At 37.5% G+C, this 7,189-nt stretch overlaps 1 non-coding gene across 1 annotated transcript; it reads right to left on the reverse strand.

Moving 5' to 3' along the window:
* Positions 1-5,834: 5,834 nt before the first annotated feature.
* On the reverse strand, positions 5,835-5,938 carry LOC130971258 (small nucleolar RNA R71). The gene has a single exon (XR_009082486.1). It is a non-coding gene; the product is annotated as a small nucleolar RNA R71 (small nucleolar RNA).
* Positions 5,939-7,189: the final 1,251 nt, after the last annotated feature.

Consider the following 7,189-nt stretch of genomic DNA (forward strand, 5'->3'; position numbering starts at 1 on the left):
CAGCTTTCCACCCTTTTCTGGCGTTTGAACGCCAGAACTGGGCAAGGAATGGGCGTTTAACGCCAACTTTTCCCCCTTTTCTACCGTTTGAATGCCAGAAGTATTCCTCTCTGGGCTCTTACTGTCCTCAGAGGGATTTTGGGCAGTGGTTTGGTTATCCTTTGTCAGTTGTTCCTTTCTTGGCTTTCTGCTGCTTTGAGTTGATACATTCAATGTCTTCCCACTCCTTAATTTAACAGCTTGGCATTCTTCTATTATCTGTTTAGTTAGCTACTGTCTTGTCTGATTCAATTGTGCTTCCATATTCTGGTTAGCATTTTTAGTTTCTTGGAGCATCTCTTTAAACTCTGCTAATTGTTTTGTCATCAGGAGTAATTGTTGATTAAGTTCAACAATCTGTTCTTGAGGATTAGGATCAGTAGTTACTGCCATAACTTCTTCTTTTATAGAGGACTCACTGCTTGAGTATAGATGTTGATTTCTAGCAACCGTATCTATGAGCTCTTGAGCCTCTTCAATCGTCTTCCTCATGTGTATAGATCCACCAGCTGAGTGGTCTAAAGACATATGAGCTTTTTCTGTAAGCCCATAGTAGAAGATGTCTAACTGTACCCACTCTGAAAATATTTCAGAGGGGCATTTCCTTAGCATACCTCTATACCTCTCCCAAGCATTATAAAGGGATTCATTATCCTCTTGTTTAAAGCCTTGGATGTCTAGCCTTAGCTATGTCATCCTTTTTAGAGGGTAAAATTGATTCAAGAATTTGTCTGATAACTGTCTCCATGTTTTTATGCTTGCTGTGGGTTGGTTATTCAACCACCTCTTAGCTTGATCTTTTACAGCAAATAGAAACAGTAACAATCTGTAGACATCCTGATCCACTTCTTTATCACGTACTGTGTCAGCAATTTGTAAGAACTGTACCAGAAACTCAGTAGGTTCTTCCTGTAGAAGATCGGAATACTGGCAATTTTGCTGCACCATGATAATGAGTTGAGGATTTAGCTCAAAGCTGCTTGCTTTAATGGGAGTTTTACAGATGCTACTCCCATATGCAGCTGTAATGGGGTTAGCATATGACCCCAGAGTCCTTCTGGACTGCTCAATTCCACTTAGGTCCATGATGGAGAACGGGAGATGATGTGGATATTATTTTATTTTATTATTATATTATTTTTTTAATTAAAAGTAACCGAAAATAATAAGATAAAATAAATGAAAAATAAAATAAAAATTCGAAAACCAAAAGAGAATAAAATCAAAGGGTAGGCTTATTTGGGATAAGTGAGCAAAAACAAGTAATGGCCTCAATCATATGCAAGCATGTAAATACATTAAATAATGGATATATAGAATGGAACAAAATATAGATTACAATTATAGAGAAGAAAACACACAAGAATAAAATAGTATGGTTAAATAATGTAACCATGCAATTAAGCTCAAAATCTCACGGGTTGTGTGTTCTTTAGCTCAAAAATCATGTTCTAATTTACAATCTTCAAACAGATTTAACACATAAAAAATTTTAGTTAATTTTTTTAAATTTTTTTTATAATTTAAATTAGTGATAATTTTCAAAAATAGGGTCTTAAAAAGAAACTTATTATTTTTCAACCAAGTAGTACTTAAATGCAAATAATTAACTACATATGCAATCTATTATGCAATGCAACAATGAACAAACAAAGAGAATAGAATATTGGTGTTGAGAAGAGAATAACTAACCCGTGGAGATCGTTATCGACCTCCCCACACTTAAAGATTGCACCGTCCTCGGTGCATGCTAAGATGTACAAGTGGACGGGGGTTGTAGTTCCTTATCTAATGCTATCTTTGTTTCTTTCCTTGCCGATGGTTTGGGAGTAGCTTTCTCTGTACCCTTCTTGGTGGCCATCCTGAAAAGGGAAAAAGAAAGTAACTTTTAAAGCTAAAGGTTAGAGCAAGGAAGAGAACGGGAAAGGTGGTAATCAATGCACAGTAAAGAAGAATGACGTTAACACATGGTCATGACTACATGTGAAAAGTCATCAATGGAAATATAGCAAGTGCACTGATGAGCGGATAATTTGTACCCTTTTTGGCATTGTTTTTAGTATGTTTTTAGTAGTTTTAGTTAAGTTCTTAGTATATTTTTATTAGTTTTTAGTTAAAATTCACTTTTCTGGACTTTACTATGAGTTTGTGTGTTTTTCTGTGATTTCAGGTATTTTCTGGCTGAAATTGAGGGACCTGAGCAAAAATCTGATCCAGAGACTGAAAAGGACTGCAGATGCTGTTGGATTCTGACCTCCCTGCACTCGAAGTGGATTTTCTGGAGCTACAAAAGTCCAATTGGCGCGCTCTCAACGGCGTTGGAAAGTAGACATCCTGGGCTTTCCATCAATATATGATAGTCCATACTTTGCCCAAGATTTGATGGCCCAAACCGGCGTTCAAAGTCACCCTCAGAAATCCCAGCGTTAAACGCCGGAACTGGCACCTAAATGGGAGTTAAACGCCCAAACTGGCATAAAAGCTGGCGTTTAACTCCAAGAAGAGTCTCTACACGAAATTGCTTCATTGCTCAGCCCAAGCACACACCAAGTGGGCCCGGAAGTGGATTTTTATGTCATTTACTCATCTCTGTACACCCTAGGCTACTAGTTTTCTATATATAGAACCTTTTACTATTGTATTTTCATCTTTGGATCTTTGGATTATTTTTAGATCCTTTGATCATCTTTGGACATCTAGTTCTTAGATCAGATCTTGGTTCTTCTAGTTCCCTCTCTGGGGCCGAAACCAATGATCACTCTTGTTCTTATGTATTTTCAACGGTGGAGTTTCTACACACCATAGATTAAGGTGTGGAGCTCTGCTGTACCTCGAGTATTAATGCAATTACTATTGTTCTTCTATTCAATTCCACTTGTTCTTTGTCCAAGATATCACTTGTTCTTCAACTTGATGAATGTGATGATCTGTGACACTCATCATCATTCTCACTTATGAACAAGGTGACTGACAACCACTTTTGTTCTACAAGCAACCAAGGCTCTAGTGAATATCTCTTGGATTTCTGATTGCACGATGCATGGTTGATCGCCTGACAACCGAGTGCTCGCCTGACAAACGAGCCAACCATTCCGTGAGATCAGAGTCTTCGTGGTATAGGCGAGAACAGATGGCGGCATTCAAGAGAATCCGGAAGGTCTAAACCTTGTCTGTGGTATTCTGAGTAGGATTCAATGATTGAATGACTGTGACGTGCTTCAAACTCCTAGCAGGCGGGGCGTTAGTGACAGACGCAAAAGAATCGATGGATTCTATTCCGGCCTGACCGAGAACCGACAGCTGAATTCCGCGTGCTGTGACAGAGCATTTGCAAACGTTTTCACTGAGAGGATGGGAGGTAGCCATTGACAACGGTGAAACCCTACACGAGCTTGCCATGGAAAGGAATAAGAAGGATTGGATGAAGACAATAGGAAAGCAGAGAGACGGAAGGGAAGGCATCTTCATACGCTTATCTGAAGTTCCTACCAATGAATTACATAAGTACCTCTATCTTTATCTTTATGTTTCATTCATCATCTATACCCATTTGAGTCTGCCTGACTAAGATTTACAAGGTGACCATAGCTTGCTTTATACCAACAATCTCCGTGGGATCGACCCTTACTTGTGTAAGGTATTACTTGGACGACCCAGTGCACTTGCTGGTTAGTTGTGCAAAGTTGTGTAGTGATCACAATTTCACGCACCAAGTTTTTGGCGCCGTTGCCGGGGATTGTTTTGTGTATGGACAACTGACGGTTCATCTTGTTGCTTAGATTAGGTATTTTTCTTCAGAGTTCTTAAGAATGAATTCTAGTGTTTCAAGGTGATGTTCTTATCATCACCAAAGCTGATTGATCCTCATCAATTTAGCTCTTGAATGCAATGTCCTGCTGAAGCTTGGCTAGCTATGTCTAATTCCTTTAGACTAAAGCTTTAGACTAACATTGCATGATTCCTGGAATTCTCATTAAGAATTTTGATACCTTTATTTTCTTTTCATATAATTTTCGAAAAAAAAAGCACAAAAAAAATTTTCAAAATCATAAAAAAACCAAAAATATGTTATGTTTCTTATTGAGACACTAGTCTCATCTTAAGTTTGGTGTCAATTGCATGCATTCATTCATGTGTCTTAAGGATCTTCAAGATGTTATTGATGATTTCTTACTCTAATCTTTAAATTCTCTTGACTTGAGTGTTTTGTGTGTCTCATATGCATTCTCATTAGTATCAGTAGTATACAAACTACTAAGTTTGGTGTCTTGCATGCATTGTTATTCAATTTTAGTTGCATTTTGATTATTAAAAATCCAAAAATATTTTTAATTTGTGTCTTCTCAAGTCAATAATACAGAGAATTAAAGATTCAGAACATACAGCAGAGGAATTGCACAGAAAAAGCTGGGCGTTCAAAACGCCCAGTGAAGAAGGACAGACTGGCGTTTAAACGCCAGCCAGGGTACCTGGTTGGGCGTTTAACGCCCAAAAGGGTATAGTTTTGGGCGTTAAACGCCAGAATGTGCACCATTCTGGGCGTTTAACGCCAGGATGGCACAAGAGGGAAGATTTTGTTTTCAAATCAAATTTTTTTTCAAGTTTTCAAAGTTTTTCAAAACCAAATCTTTTTCAAATCATATCTTTTCAATCAAATGTTTTCAAAATCAATTTCTTTCCTTTTTCAAAGATACTTGCTATCAATTAATGATTTGATTCAACATTTCAAGTATGTTGCCTTTTCTGTTGAGAAAGGTTTAATGTTTGAATCATATCTTTTCTTGTTAGGCAAGTCATTAATTTTTAAAATCAAATCTTTTTAAAATTGTTTTCAAATCATATCTTCTCAATCACATAATTTTTAAAAAAAAAAAACCAATCATATCTTCTTAACCACATCTTTTTCAAAATAAGTTTTCAATCAAATCTTTTTGACTTCTAATTTCAAAATCTTTTTCAAAAAAAAAAAATCACTTGATTTCTTTCCCACTCTTATTTTCGAAAATTAATTAGTGTTTTTCAAAATGTTTTCAAAATCTTTCACTTAATTTTCGAAAATTACTTCCCTTCTCCTCACATCCTTCTATTTATGGACTAACACTATTCCTTAATGCAAAATTCGAACTCCATCTCCTTTGATAAGTTAGAATTTTCCACTTCTGTCTTCTACTCTTCTTTTCCTCTGACACTTCAAGGAATCTCTATACTGTGACATAGAGGATTCCACATTTTCTTGTTCCCTTCTCTTTCTTATGAGCAGGAGCAAAGACAAAAGCATTCTTGTTGAGCCTGACCCTGAACCTGAAAGGACCTTGAAGAGAAAGCTAAGAGAAGCCAAAGCACAACTCTCATTAGAGGACCTGACCAAATTCTTCAAGGAAGAAGAACACATGGCAGCCGAAAACAATAACAATGCCAACAATGCAAGGAAGGTGCTGGGTGACTTTACTGCACCTACTCCCGACTTCTATGGGAGAAGCATCTCTATCCCTGCCATTGGAGCAAACAACTTTGAGCTTAAGCCTCAATTAGTTTCTCTAATGCAACAGAATTGCAAGTTTCATGGACTTCCATTGGAAGATCCTCATCAGTTTTTAGCTGAATTCTTGCAAATCTGTGACACTGTCAAGACTAATGGGGTAGACCCTGAGGTCTACAGACTTATGCTATTCCCTTTTGCTGTAAGAGACAGAGCTAGGACATGGTTGGACTCACAACCTAAAGAAAGCCTGGACTCATGGGAAAAGCTAGTCAATGCCTTTTTGGCAAAGTTCTTTCCACCTCAAAAATTGAGTAAGCTTAGAGTGGAAGTCCAAACCTTCAGACAGAAGGATGGAGAATCCCTCTATGAAGCTTGGGAAAGATACAAACAATTGATCAGAAAATGTCCATCTGACATGCTTTCTGAATGGGGCATCATAGGTATTTTCTATGATGGTCTCTCTGAACTATCCAAGATGTCCTTGGATAGCTCTTCTGGAGGATCTCTTCATTTGAAGAAGACGCCTACAGAAGCTCAAGAGCTAATTGAAATGGTTGCAAATAACCAATTCATGTACACTTCTGAAAGGAATCCTGTGAACAATGGGACCAATCAGAAGAAAGGAGTTCTTGAGATTGATACTCTGAATGCCATTTTGGCTCAGAACAAGATATTGACTCAACAAGTCAATTTGATTTCTCAAAGTCTGTCTGGAATGCAAAGTGCACCAAGCAGTACTAAGGATGCTTCATCTAAAGAAGGAAGCTGGTTCAACTGAGAAGGCATGACCTCAAGCCCATCACTAAGAAAAGGATGGAGCAAACAAGAGACCCCTCTCATCATGAGATCCCTGAGATGCCTCAAGGGATGCACTTTCCTCCACAAAACTATTGGGAGCAACTGAACACCTCCCTAGGAGAACTGAGTTCCAACATGGGACAACTAAGGGTGGGGCATCAAGAACACTCCATCATCCTCCATGAAATTAGAGAAGATCAAAGAATCATGAGAGAGGAGCAACAAAGACAAGGAAGAGACATTGAGGAGCTCAAGCACTCCATAGGATCTTCAAGAGGAAGAAAGAGCCGCCATCACTAAGGTGGACCCGTTCTTTAATCTCCTTGTTCTTTATTCTTCTGTTTTTCGAATTCTTATGCTTATGTTTGTCCATGTTTGTGTCTTATGATCATTAGTGTCTTAGTGTCTATGCCTTAAAGTTATGAATGTCCTATGAATCCATCACCTTTCTTAAATGAAAAATGTTTTTATTACAAAAGAACAAGAAGTACAGGATTTCGAATTCATCTTTAAAACTAGCTTAATTAGTTTGATGTGGTGACAATACTTTTTGTTTTCTGAATGTATGCTTGAACAGTGCATATGTCTTTTGAATTTGTTGTTCATGAATGTTAAAATTGTTGGCTCTTGAAAGAATGATGAAAAAGGAGACATGTTACTGAGGATCTGAAAAATCATAAAAATGATTCTTGAAGCAAGAAAAAGCAGTGAATACAAAAAAAAAGGGGGAGAGAAAAAAAAAAGAAAGAAAAAGAAAGAAATAAAGTTGTGATCCAAGGCAAAAAGAGTGTGCTTAAGAACCCTGGACACCTCTAATTGGGGACTTTAGCAAAGCTGAGTCACAATCTGAAAAGGTTCACCCAATTATGT

This window comes from Arachis stenosperma, chromosome 3, assembly GCF_014773155.1.
Source record: "Arachis stenosperma cultivar V10309 chromosome 3, arast.V10309.gnm1.PFL2, whole genome shotgun sequence".
Taxonomy (NCBI): Eukaryota; Viridiplantae; Streptophyta; class Magnoliopsida; order Fabales; family Fabaceae; genus Arachis; species Arachis stenosperma.